This window comes from Bos grunniens, chromosome X (assembly GCF_055505025.1).
Source record: "Bos grunniens cultivar Pamir isolate PY7600 chromosome X, Bosgru_T2T1.0, whole genome shotgun sequence".
Taxonomy (NCBI): domain Eukaryota; kingdom Metazoa; phylum Chordata; class Mammalia; order Artiodactyla; family Bovidae; genus Bos; species Bos grunniens.
The window spans coordinates 83,119,237-83,131,999 of NC_141194.1; the positions used below are offsets into that span (position 1 = coordinate 83,119,237).

Sequence of the window (12,763 nt, forward strand, 5' to 3'; positions counted from 1 at the left end):
AGGCCTCCCTGTCCATCACCAACTCCCAAAGTCTACCCAAACTCATGTCCATTGAGTCGGAAATGCCATCCAACCATCTCATCCTCTGTCATCCCCTTCTCCTCCTGCCCTCAATCTTTCCCAGCATCAGGGTCTTTTCAAATGAGTCAGCTCTTTGCATCAGGTGGCCAAAGTATTGGAGTTTCAGCTTCAACATCAGTCCTTCCAATGAACACCCAGGACTGATCTCCTTTAGGATGGAATGTTTGGATCTCCTTGCAGGCCAAGGGACTCTCAAGAGTCTTCTCCAACACCACAGTTCAAAAGCATCAGTTCTTCGGCACTCAGCTTTCTTTATAGACCAACTCTCACATCCATACATAACTACTGAAAAAATCATAGCCATGACTAGACGGATCTTTGTTGACAAACTAATGTCTCTGCTTTTTAATATGCTGTCTAGCTTTGTCAGAGTTTTTCTTCCAAGGAGTAAGTGTCTTTTAATTTCATGGCTACAATCACCATCTGCAGTGATTTTGGAGCCCCCAAAAATAAAGTCAGCCACTGTTCACTGTTTTCCCATTTATTTGCTGTGAAATGATAGGACCAGATGCCATGGTCTTAGCTTTCTGAATATTGAGCATTAAGCCAACTTTCTCACTCTCCTCTTTCACCTTCATCAAGAGGCTCTTTAGTTCCTCACTTTCTGCCATAAGGGTGGTGTCATCTGCATATCTGAGGTTACTGATATTTCTCCCAGCCATCCTGATTCCAGCTTGTGCTTCTTCCAGCCCAGTGTTTCTCATGATGTACTCTGCATATAAGTTAGATAAGCAGGGTGACAATATACAAACTTGACGTACTCCTTTTCCTATTTAGAACCAGTCTGTTGTTCCATGTCCAGTTCTAACTGCTGCTTCCTGACCTGTATACAGGTTTCTCAAGAGGCAGGTAAGGTGGTCAGGTCAGGTGGTCTGGTATTCCCATCTCTTTCAGAATTTTCCACAGTTGATTGTGATCCACACATTCAAAGGCTTTGGCATAGTCAATAAAGCAGAAATAAATGTTTTCCTGGAACTCTCTTGCTTTTTCCATGATCCAGGAGATGTTGGCAATTTGATCTCTGGTTCCTCTGCCTTTTCTAAAACAAGCTTGAACATCTGGAAGTTCACGGTTCATGTATTGCTGAAGCCTGGCTTGGAGAATTTTGAGCATTACTTTACTAGCATTTGAGATGAGTGCAATTCTGCAGTAGTTTGAGCATTCTTTGGCATTGCTTTTCTTTGGGACTGGAATGAAAACTGACCTTTTCCAGTCCTGTGGCCACTGCTGAGTTTTCCAAGTGTGCTGGCATATTGGGTGCAGCACTTTCACAGCATCATCTTTCAGGATTTGAAAGAGCTCAACTGGAATTCCATCACCTCCACTAGCTTTGTTCATAGTGATGCTTTCTAAGGCCCACTTGACTTCACATTCCAGGATGTCTGGCTCTAGGTGAGTGATCACACCATCGTGATTATCTGGGTCATGAAGATCTTTTTTATACAGTTCTTCTGTGTATTCTTGCCACCTTTTCTTAATATCTTCTGCTTCTGTCAGGTCTATACCATTTCTGTCCTTTATTGAGCCCATCTTTGCATGAAATGTTCCCTTGGTATTTCTAATTTTCTTGAAGAGATCTCTAGTCTTCCCCATTCTGTTGTTTTCCTCTATTTCTTTGCATTGATTGCTGAAGAAGGCTTTCTTATCTCTTAAAAGGATTATAAAATAAAATTAATAAAATTAAAAAAAAGAAAGTCAAAACAAAACAAAAAAAAGTATTATAAACATGGTCCAACTTGATAAAGGCCCAAGGACAGAATCCTTCTTGGAGCTCGGCTGAGACACGGTAGTTCTGTTCTCAACAATAACATTAAGTACGGCCCTGGGATGGGTGCAGAGGTAAAATTCACATGAAGTGTCTTCCTTTGATCAATGTATTTCATACAGTATTCCTTCACTTCTCCATTTATACTGAATGGACCAAGAAGTGGGAAAAGCATGGAACATGGTGTCAGAAGACTTGTATTATAATCCTGACTGCTATTTACTAACCCTTGGGTTTTAGAGCAAATTATTAATTTCTGTGATGTGGGAAAATAACCATCTAGATGAAAAGGTAAATGATAACACTTCTGTGAAATAGGCAAAAGTAAGTGAAAGAACTGAATGAGATAATGTATGTAAAAATACTTTGTAATCATAAAGCCTTAGATATCAGCGACCATTAAACTAACTGATGTAGAGATGTATTTCATCTGAGAGAGATAATGGCCAAGAGGGACCTTTTTAATCAGGATACTAGTATTAGACGAAATTGGAGATAAATAAAAGTCCCACAAGGCACAGTAAGTTGTAAATGTAACTTACAAAACTGCTTACTATAAGAAGTAGGACAGCATGACTAGTTACATAAATAACATTGAAAAATATTCTGATCAACTGATATTCATCACAGTATGGTTCCACAAATCACAGATGTTCTTTAGCTTGCACCAAGGTGTTCTGCTACCAAAATCAATCTGCAGTAGTCATTTATTGATTTCTGGGAACAATTTAATCCATGGGAGAATTTTCTCTGTGGCAGGTTTTTCAGCTACAAATTCCCCTTAAATCCTTTAGTGACTGCCAGCAGAGAGCAACACAAATAAACCTGCAGCAAAGGAACACCAAGGAAAAGCATATCACATGTCATCAATGGCTTACCTTTATCCATTTGTGGTCACAGACAGGTCTGCATTTAAACTGCTAGCAAAAATTCCCTGTAGTCATATGATGGTATAAAACACACTGTCTCAATCCTACCTATAAGAACCACTTTCCCACTAGGGAGAGAGGTGGGGGGAAAGGGCAGGAGATGCAAGACAGGGCAATGGTAACCTGAGGCAGTCTTAGAGGCAGAAAATTCTGAAAAGAAGCCAGAGTTGGCAGCCAAAAAGAACACCGCTCACATTAGCATTTAATCCAGAGAGTGAGCTGTGGATAGGATGGGTAGCTGGGAAAACAGACGGCATGAGAGAACAGGGCTTGAGTTGAGTAAGGAGATGAAAGATTTGCTGAGCAGAGCCTTTGAATGTGTTAGTATGTCTCTCTATTACATGTTGCCCATAGCATCTTGAGGGAATGAATACAAATACTTTAAAAAGATTAAATTTATGGGAATATTTTATAGGGTTCACAGAGAGCATCTTGATTTCCAGGTGATCTGCTATCCAGATCTGAGAAGCACTAAGGTTAAGTTGTAAATGACAGAGCCATGCTGCTGCTGCTGCTGCTGATAAGTCGCGTCAGTCGTGTCCGACTCTGTGCGACCCCATAGATGGCAGCCCACCAGGCTCCCATCCCTGGGATTCTCCAGGCAAGAATACTGGAGTGGGCTGCCATTTCCTTATCCAATGCATGAAAGTGAAAAGCGAAAGTGAAATCGCTCAGTCATGTCCGACCCTCAGCAACCCCATGGACTGTAGCCTACCAGGTTCCTCCGTCCATGGGATTCTCTAGGCAAGAGTACTGGAATGGGGTGCCATTGCCTTCTCCTTGACAGAGCCATAGGGGATCATTAATAGGCAATAGACATACTCTGGTGATACACTCTCATACTCACACTCTTAATTCTTGGAAGGGGCACAATGGAGGTAAACCCTCTTCTAACAACACACTCTTTGGAATCTCTGTTAGAGGAAGAATCTCAGGCTGTTTCCCCTTATGATAGAAGTCACGAGGACTCGTTAAGATAGTGCTGATAAGTATGACTGCTATTTCTGGGACTCGGAAGGCTGTAGGCATGCACCTCAGAAAACCAGAGCAAACACATCTTTGGGTTCTATTCTAGTCTACCTTATTCGTACAGACTATTATATTGGACTTACCCCAGTGTCAAAGGGAAAGATGATTTAATCTGGATTATTCAGTTTATTTCATCTATAAAAATAACCCAAACCAGTAACTTTCTCAAACTTCCTTTCTTTTTTAAAAAAATTAATTTACTTATTTTAATTGGAGGCTAATTACTTTACAATATTGTAGTGGTTTTTGCTATACATCGACATGAATGAGCCTCAGGCGCACATGTGTTCCCCATCCAGAATCCCTCTCCCACCTCCCTCCCCATCCCAACCCCAGGGTCATCCCAGTGCACCAACCCTGAGCACCCTGTCTCATGCATCGAACCTGGACCAGTGATCCATCAAACTTCCTTTCTTTTAGCCTGAATCATCCTCCTGTCCTTTCTTTATTGAGTAAACACATTGCTAACTAATAAATGAGTCCCTCACTTGATGCTGTATCTAACCCAGTGGTCTCTAAGTATCATAGATGTTGCTAATATATATGTACACATTAATTGTTTTAATACATAGAGTTAATTTAAGAGCTGACATTGATCTTAGCAATCACCTTTTTTGTTTTACTCATTTCACAGAAAAGGAAATAGACACAGAGACGAGTAAATGTGACTTGTTCAAGTTCATACTTCAAATTGGTGAAAGAGCTGAGGTTAGAATCCAGGTCTCCTAACTCCTAGGACACTATTCTTTACACTGCACCATTTTACACATAGAGGAATGTACCATTATTTCCAGTAAGTCCCTGATAGCTTTTATTTTTTGTTTTGAAACTGAACTCCTGTAACATTTCAAGTTGTCATCTTGTATGTTGGCATAAGCAGGGAGGTGGAGAACTAATCAAATTTGCGGGAAATAGATCGTTGTACAAGAGTAAAACCCTCTCAGTAACAACAAGGGTAATTTGATTTTCTGGATCCCAATATGCAAAAGGAGAAAGTTACAAAACAGTCACACTGAAGGAGATTGCTTTGTAAGGGGATACTCAGCAGAACTTCTTGAGTACATTTAAGCCTTTAATATTATTACTTGTCAGAACCCTCTGGGGCAGAGAAAATTAAAATGTTAAGAGCCCGTGGCAGATGAAGATGAAGGAAAAAAATAAGCATCTTTGAAGTTAAGACTTTGACTATGCCAAAGACTTTGACTGTGTGAATCACAATAAACTGTGGAAAATTCTGAAAGAAGAATACCAGACCACCTGACCTACCTCTTGAGAAATCTATATGCAGGTCAGGAAGCAACAGTTAGAACTGGAAATGGAACAACAGACTGGTTCCAAATAGGAAAAGGAGTACGTCAAGGCTGTATATTGTTACCCTCGTTATTTCTATGCAGAGTACATCATGAGAAATGCTGGGCTGGAAGAAGCACAAGCTGGAATCAAGATTGCCAGGAGAAATATCAACAACCTGAGATATGCAGATGACATCACCCTTATGGCAGAAAGTGAAGAAGAACTAAAAAACCTCTTGATGAAAGTGAAAGTGGAGAGTGAAAAAGTTGGCTTAAAGCTCAACATTCAGAAAGCTAAGATCATGGCATCTGGTCCCATCACTTCATGGGAAATAGATGTGGAAACAGTGTCAGACTTTATTTTGGGGGGCTCCAAAATCACTGCAGATGGTGACTGCAGCCATGAAATTAAAAGACGCTTATTCCTTGGAAGGAAAGTTATGACCAACCTAGATAGGGTATTCAAAAGCAGAGACATTACTTTGCCAACAAAGGTCCCTCTAGTCAAGGCTATGGTTTTTCCAGTGGTCATGTATGGATGTGATAATTGGACCATAAAGAAAGCTGAGCACTGAAGAATTGATGCTTTTGAACTGTGGTGTTGGAGAAGACTCTTGAGAGTCCCTTGGACTGCAAGGAGATCCAACCAGTCCATTCTGAAGGAGATCAGCCCTGGGATTTCTTTGGAAGGAATGATGCTAAAGCTGAAACTCCAGTACTTTGGCCACCTTATGCGAAGAGTTGACTCATTTGAAAAGACTCTGATGCTGGGAGGGATTGGGGACAGGAGGAGAAGGGGACGACAGAGGATGAGATGGCTGGATGGCATCACTGACTCAATGGATGTGAGTCTGAGTGAACTCTGGGAGTTGGTGATGGGCAGGGAGGGCTGGCGTGCTGCGATTCACGGGGTCACAGAGTCGGACACGACTGAGCAACTGAACTGAACTGAACTGAACTGAGAAATCCACTGATAAAAAATCAATGAAACAATTTTAGAAAGTTCAGCAGTATGTATCTTTAAAAATGCTCCTGGGTTTTGACCCAGTAATTTCACTTATGAGAAGCTGAACAAATAACCTTGAATGTGTGTATATATATATATATATATATGTGTGTGTGTGTGTGTATGTATATATATATATATATATATATATATATATGCTGTGCTGTGCTTAGTCACTTAGTCATGTCCAACTCTTTGTGACCCCATGGCTATAGCCCACCAGGCTCCTCTGTCCATGGGGATTCTCCAGGAAAGAGTACTGGAGTAGGTTGCCATGCCCTCCTCTGGGGGATCTTCCCAACCCGGAGATCGAACCCAGGTCTCCCTCATTGCAAGCAGACTCTTTACTGTCTGAGCCACCAGGGAAGCCAAAGAATACTGGAGTGGATAGCCTATCCCTTCTCCAGGAAATCTTCCTGACCCAGGAATCAAACCAGGGTCTCCTGCATTTCAGGCAGATTCTTTACCAGCTAAACTACCAGGGAAGACTATATATATATATATATATATATATATATATATATATATATCAGTTCAGTTCAGTCGCTCAGTTGTGTCTGATTCTTTGTGACCCCATGAATCACAGCATGCCAGGCCTCCCTGTCCATCACCAACTCCCGGAGTTTACTCAAACTCATGTCCATCAAGTCGGTGATGCCATCCAGCCATCTCATCCTCTGTCATCCACTTCTCCTCCTGCCCCCAATCCCTCCCAGCATCAGGGTCTTTTCCAATGAGTCAACTCTTCGCATGAGGTGGCCAAAGTATTGGAGTTTCAGCTTTAGCATCAGTCCTTCCAAAGAAACCCCAGGGCTGATCTCCTTTAGGATAGACTGATCTCCTTGCAGTCCAAGGGACTCTCAAGAGTCTTCTCTAACACCACAATTCAAAATCATCAATTCTTCGGCACTCAGCTTTCTTCACAGTCCAACTCTCACATCCATACATGACCACTGGAAAAACCATAGCCTTGACTAGACGGATCTTTGTTGGCAAAGTAATGTCTCTGCTTTTGAATATGCTATCTAGGTTGGTCATAACTTTCCTTCCAAGGAGTAAGCGTCTTAATTTCATGGCTGCAATCACCATCTGCAGTGATTTTGGAGCCCCCCAAAATAAAGTCTGACACTGTTTCCACTGTTTCCCGATGTACTTCCCATGAAGTGATGGGACCAGATGCCATGATCTTAGCTTTCTGAATGTTGAGCTTTAAGCCAACTTTTTCACTCTCCTCTTTCACTTTCATCAAGACGCTTTTTAGTTCCTCTTCACTTTCTGCCATAAGGGTGATGTCATCTGCATATCTCAGGTTGTTGATATTTCTCCTGGCAATCTTGATTCCAGCTTGTGCTTCTTCCAGCCCAGCATTTCTCATGATGTACTCTGCATAGAAATAACGAGGGTAACAATATACAGCCTTGACGTACTCCTTTTCCTATTTGGAACCAGTCTGTTGTTCCATTTCCAGTTCTAACTGTTGCTTCCTGACCTGCATATAGATTTCTCAAGAGGTAGGTCAGGTGGTCTGGTATTCTTCTTTCAGAATTTTCCACAGTTTATTGTGATTCACACAGTCAAAGTCTTTGGCATAGTCAATAAAGCAGAAATAGATATTTTTTCTGGAACTCTCTTGCTTTTTCCATGATCCAGCAGATGTTGGCAATTTGATCTCTGGTTCCTCTGCCTTTTCTAAAACCAGGTTGAACATCTGGAAGTTCACAGTTCATGTATTGCTGAAGCCTGGCTTGGAGAATTTTGAACATTACTTTACTAGTGTGTGAGATGAGTGCAATTGTGCGGTAGTTTGAGCATTCTTTGGCATTGCCTTTCTTTGGGATTGGAATGAAAACTGACCTTTTCCAGTCCTGTGGCCACTGCTGAGTTTTCCATATTTGCTGGCATATTGGGTGCAGCACTTTCACAGCATCATCTTTCAGAATTTGAAATAGCTCAACTGGAATTCCATCACCTCCACTAGCTTTATTCGTAGTGATGCTTTATATATATATATATACACACACACACCAAAAAAACATATATAATATATATATCACAACTTTATTTTTAATAGTAGAGATAAATGGAAGAAAGCCTAAATATTCCCAAACTGGAGATTGTGGTGTACCTGATTTGATCTAATAAAATATTATGTAGCTATTTAACTAGATATTTTAACATATGATGGCATGAAACATATTGTGTCAGTGTCACCTAGCAGAAGCACTGCCCCACCAGGGAAATTGGTGGTCGGAAGGGCAGATTTAAAATCATGTGAATGTATGGCAAAAACCACCACAATATTGTAAAGTAATTAGCCTATGATTAAAATTAAAAAAAATATAAATAAAAGGAAGAAAGTTTAAAAATGGTGTTATTACAAATAATGATATGTAGAAAATTCTTGCAAAATATTAACTGAAGAAAACTGCATAGAAAATATATATAAAAGATAAACTCATTTCAAATGCATGAAGGTAAAAGATGAAATTTTTCATTCTTTTTAAGCCACATTGTTTGATTTTTTATGAGAATTCATGATTTGCTCGTTCAAGTAATATTTTTTGCAATTTTTATTTTAAAATAATTTCAGACACATAGAAAAGCTGTACGAACAGTACAATGAGCTCCTGTGTACTCTTCACCCAGATTCCCTAATTGTTAGCATAAAAAACTTCTTTAAAAGTCCCTCTGTCCCATTTAAAGAGGCTTTGTTGAATAAGTTCCTATTTGAACGTTGTCACTTTGGATTCTACAGTGAAAGGGAAACAGCAAGGGGACAAACACTCATTTCTGATAGCCTATGGGATCTAGAATGAAAACCAACCCCAAGACTAATAATCAGATGCAAGACTTTTGACCAGTTACACTGCGTATAATTTGCTATAATCAGTGTCATCCCATTCTGCCTTTCCCTGACTACTTCAAGGAACATCAGGCAGACAATGTGATAATGAGTGTTGAACAGATTTAAACTCTCTCATGCTGCTGAGTGACTTGAGAAAGACAAATGTATTTTTTTCACTCGTGTCTTCACTCTAGAGAAAATGAAAAGCATTGATTTAATCCAGCTGCCAGTGGTTCTACATAACTTGCCTGGACTTCAAAGAAAAGTGAAAAAGAGTTGAAGACCTTACAAAAATAAAAACACCATGTGTCCATAGCCATGAAAATGCATTATGCACATGAAAGTACCCATATTTTAACACAGATACTGTATATTTCTACCCTGAATTTGGAAGAATTCTCCAAATTACAGTTTAGAGGTGGAAGAGATATTTGGGTTATCCAGCACTGTCCAGTAGAACTTTTTGTAATGATTAAAATATTTTGTATCTGTGCTGTCCAGTAAGGTAGTCATGAGTCATCTGTGGTTATTAATTGCTTGAAATGTACCTGATGCAACTGCAGAACTGAATTTTGTTTTATTTCATTTTAATTCATCTAAATTGAAAGAGCCACATGTGGCTAGTGGTTACTATACTGGACAGTGGAGATATAGACCCTTTATCACTCTAAGCAGTTCCCCTGATCTTTTCGCACTCTCCCTGATAATCACATCCACTCCTAACAGCTCCAGTTACCACTTATAATGATGGCACTCAATCTTGGCTGCATATTACATTCACCTGGGGAACTGTTTTTAAATATCAGTGTGCATGTGGGGAGAGGTGGGAGGTACTGTGACCAAGCATGAGTGGTTTTGAAAAGCTCTACAAGTGACTCTAATGTGCAGCCAAGTGTCGAGAACCTTCAGTCAATATGCTAATGACTTCTAATTCTGTATCACTAGATCTCAATGCTGCGCTCCACATGCTGACTGGATCTTTCCTTCCAGACATCTGGAGAAATAAAAATAAAAAAGACACACACCTCAAATACCAACATATCAAAATGGGACATTGTTATCTCCATTGCCCTTACCCTAATCCTTCAAACTATAATTACTTGACTTCTGTCATTTTGCTGTTTTCTATATGTCTTTTATATATACATATATATATATACACACATTTATATATATATATATACACACATATATATACTGTTCACCAGTTCATTCATTACACCCTTCTTTTGTCTGATTTTTTTTTTGTAGTGTATAATTTTTATTTACTTTTCATTTCTCATTCTATATATGCTTTTAGTTATTTTCTTAGTGGTTACCCTGAGGATTACAACTAACATCTTCAGTTTATAGCAAGCTAGTTTGAATTAATAACTTAGCTTCAATAGTCTAAAAAATTCTTTTCCTATGCAGCTCCATCCTTCCTTCTCTATGTTGTTATTATCACAACTTACATGTCTATATATTGTATGCCCACTAACATAGAATTATAATTTTTGTTCTATGCATTTGTATTCTAAATCATATAGACAAAAACTTACAAACCAAAAGTACAATAATTGTGGCTTTTATATTTAGCTATATAGCTACCTTCACCCTTGTTCTTTATTTCTTCTTATGACTTTGAATTACTATCTAGCCTAAAGGACTCCCTTTAGGATTTCTTATAAGCTAGGTTTACTGGTAATGAACTTGCTTAGTTTTTGTTTATCTGGGAATGTTTTAAGTTTACCTTAATTTTTAAAGGGTAGTTTTGCAGAATATCAAATTTTGATTGAGATGGGTTTTATTTCTTTCAGCACTTCAAATGTATCAACCCATTGCCTCCTGGCCTCCATGGTTTCTGAAGAGAAACTGGCTGTTAATTTTTGTTGAGGATTCCTTGTCTGTGACAAGTTGCTTTTCTGCTTTCCTGATTTCCTCTTCATCTTTGTCTTTTGACAGTTTGATTATGTGTCTCAGTATGGAATCTCTTTGAGTTTAGCCTTCTTGGAGTTTGTTCACCTTCTTGGATATGCAGATTCATGTATTTCCTCAAATTTTTTTGGCCATTATTTCCTCAGATATACTTTCCACCATTTTCTCTTTCCTCTCCTTCTAGGACTACCAATATGCATCTTTTGGTACACTTGTTAGTGTCTCAAATACTTCTGATGCCCTATTCATTCCTCTTCATTCTTTTTTATTTTCTATCCCTTAGATTAGATAATTTATTTTTTTATTATTTTTATTTTTTTCATTGACTTTGTCTTTTATTTTTTTTTATTTTTTAACTTTACAATATTGTATTGGTTTTGCCATATATCAATATGAATCTGCCACAGGTATACATGTGTTCCCCGTCCCCATTCTTTTTTTTGATTTAGTTTTTCATTTTTTTTACTGAAGGATAGTTGACTTACAATGTTGTATTAGTTTTCATATTCTTAACCATTATGATTTATTACAGGATATTGAATATGGCTCCCTGTGCTACAGTAGGACCTTGTTGTTCATCTATTTTATTTATAGTGGTGTGTATCTGCTAATCCCAAACTCCTAATTTATCCCTCTCCCATCACCTTTCCCCTTTGGTAACCATAACTTTCTTTTCTATGACTGTGAGACAGACTAGATAAATCCAATGTATATATCTTCCGTCTCACCAGTTCTTTCTTCTACCCTCTCAAATCTGCTGTTTCACGTTTGGCTAACATTGCTAGGGAGGCTAACTCCGAGCCTGAGAAAATTCCAAGGCGGGGGGGTTTAAAAAAGGCAATCAGTCCTCTGTGATGATTTCTCTTTTTCATGAAGAAATTTAGTATCTATGTATTGACCAGTCAAAACATATAATCACAGTTCTTTGAGAACAAAATTCACATTTCCCCCCTCCCAGCACCAGCAAGCTGCACTAACTAACAATATGAGGCACAGTCCCCATGTCTCCAAGCTAGGAAGTGGGGGATTGTAAGCAGTTCAGTAAAAATTCCACAAAACTCTCTTACCAAAATTTAATAGCTTATTTCTTCATTAAGCACTATTTTGATTAGTGTAAGTTTTTATTAGAGTCCAGAGTTCAGAAAAGGTTGATTTGAACTGATGGGTGTTGCTAGGTTAAATCACTGCATTAGTGCAGAGATGGGTTTTTGAAGTTCCCTACTCTGCCAATATTTATAATGTCCTTTTTTTTAAATAAAAAATTTTGTGAAATTTTAATACATTTATTGTTTCATTTAACTTTAATTTCCCAGGTCTATATAAAACTCAAAAGACATACTTTTTGTAATTTACATCTTAATTTGTAAGAAGTTATATTTTTATTAGGTTATTTCTATTCAGCAACATAGTGTGCTTCCCTGTTCTGCCTTATTTTTTTCCCATCAGTAACTTCTCTTACATTGAATCCTGTTCCTTTCTAGGTAAATTTATTCCTGGATGTCTTCAGATGTTATCACTATTCTGCATTGAATTTTTCCTTTATCATTTCTGAGTGATGATGATTACTGATATAAATTTTTAAAGCTATTGATATTTGTATTTTTTTCTTACATTCTGTCACCTTACCAAAGTTTCTTGAAAGCTTTTTAACGGATTTTTGAAAAGTTTCTTGGATGTTCTATTATACCATTATATACCTATAAAGGTCATTTGTTAAATATTTGTAATATTTTCACATCCTTCTCTTATTACATTAGTCAAAACCTTAAAATTGAATAATAGAGCTGATAACAGCATTCTTGATTTTAATGGCAATGGGTCCAGTATTTCACAATTTATTATGATATTTATTATTGATTTGAGGTAAATAGTTTTTTTGTGTATATAGGTAGTTTACTT

General features: G+C 38.2%; 1 protein-coding gene across 1 annotated transcript in view; it reads left to right on the forward strand.

Annotated features, from left to right (window-relative positions):
* Positions 1–12,763, forward strand: part of TRPC5 (transient receptor potential cation channel subfamily C member 5) — a 338,386-nt gene that overhangs the window by 129,988 nt on the left and 195,635 nt on the right. The window lies entirely within an intron of this gene.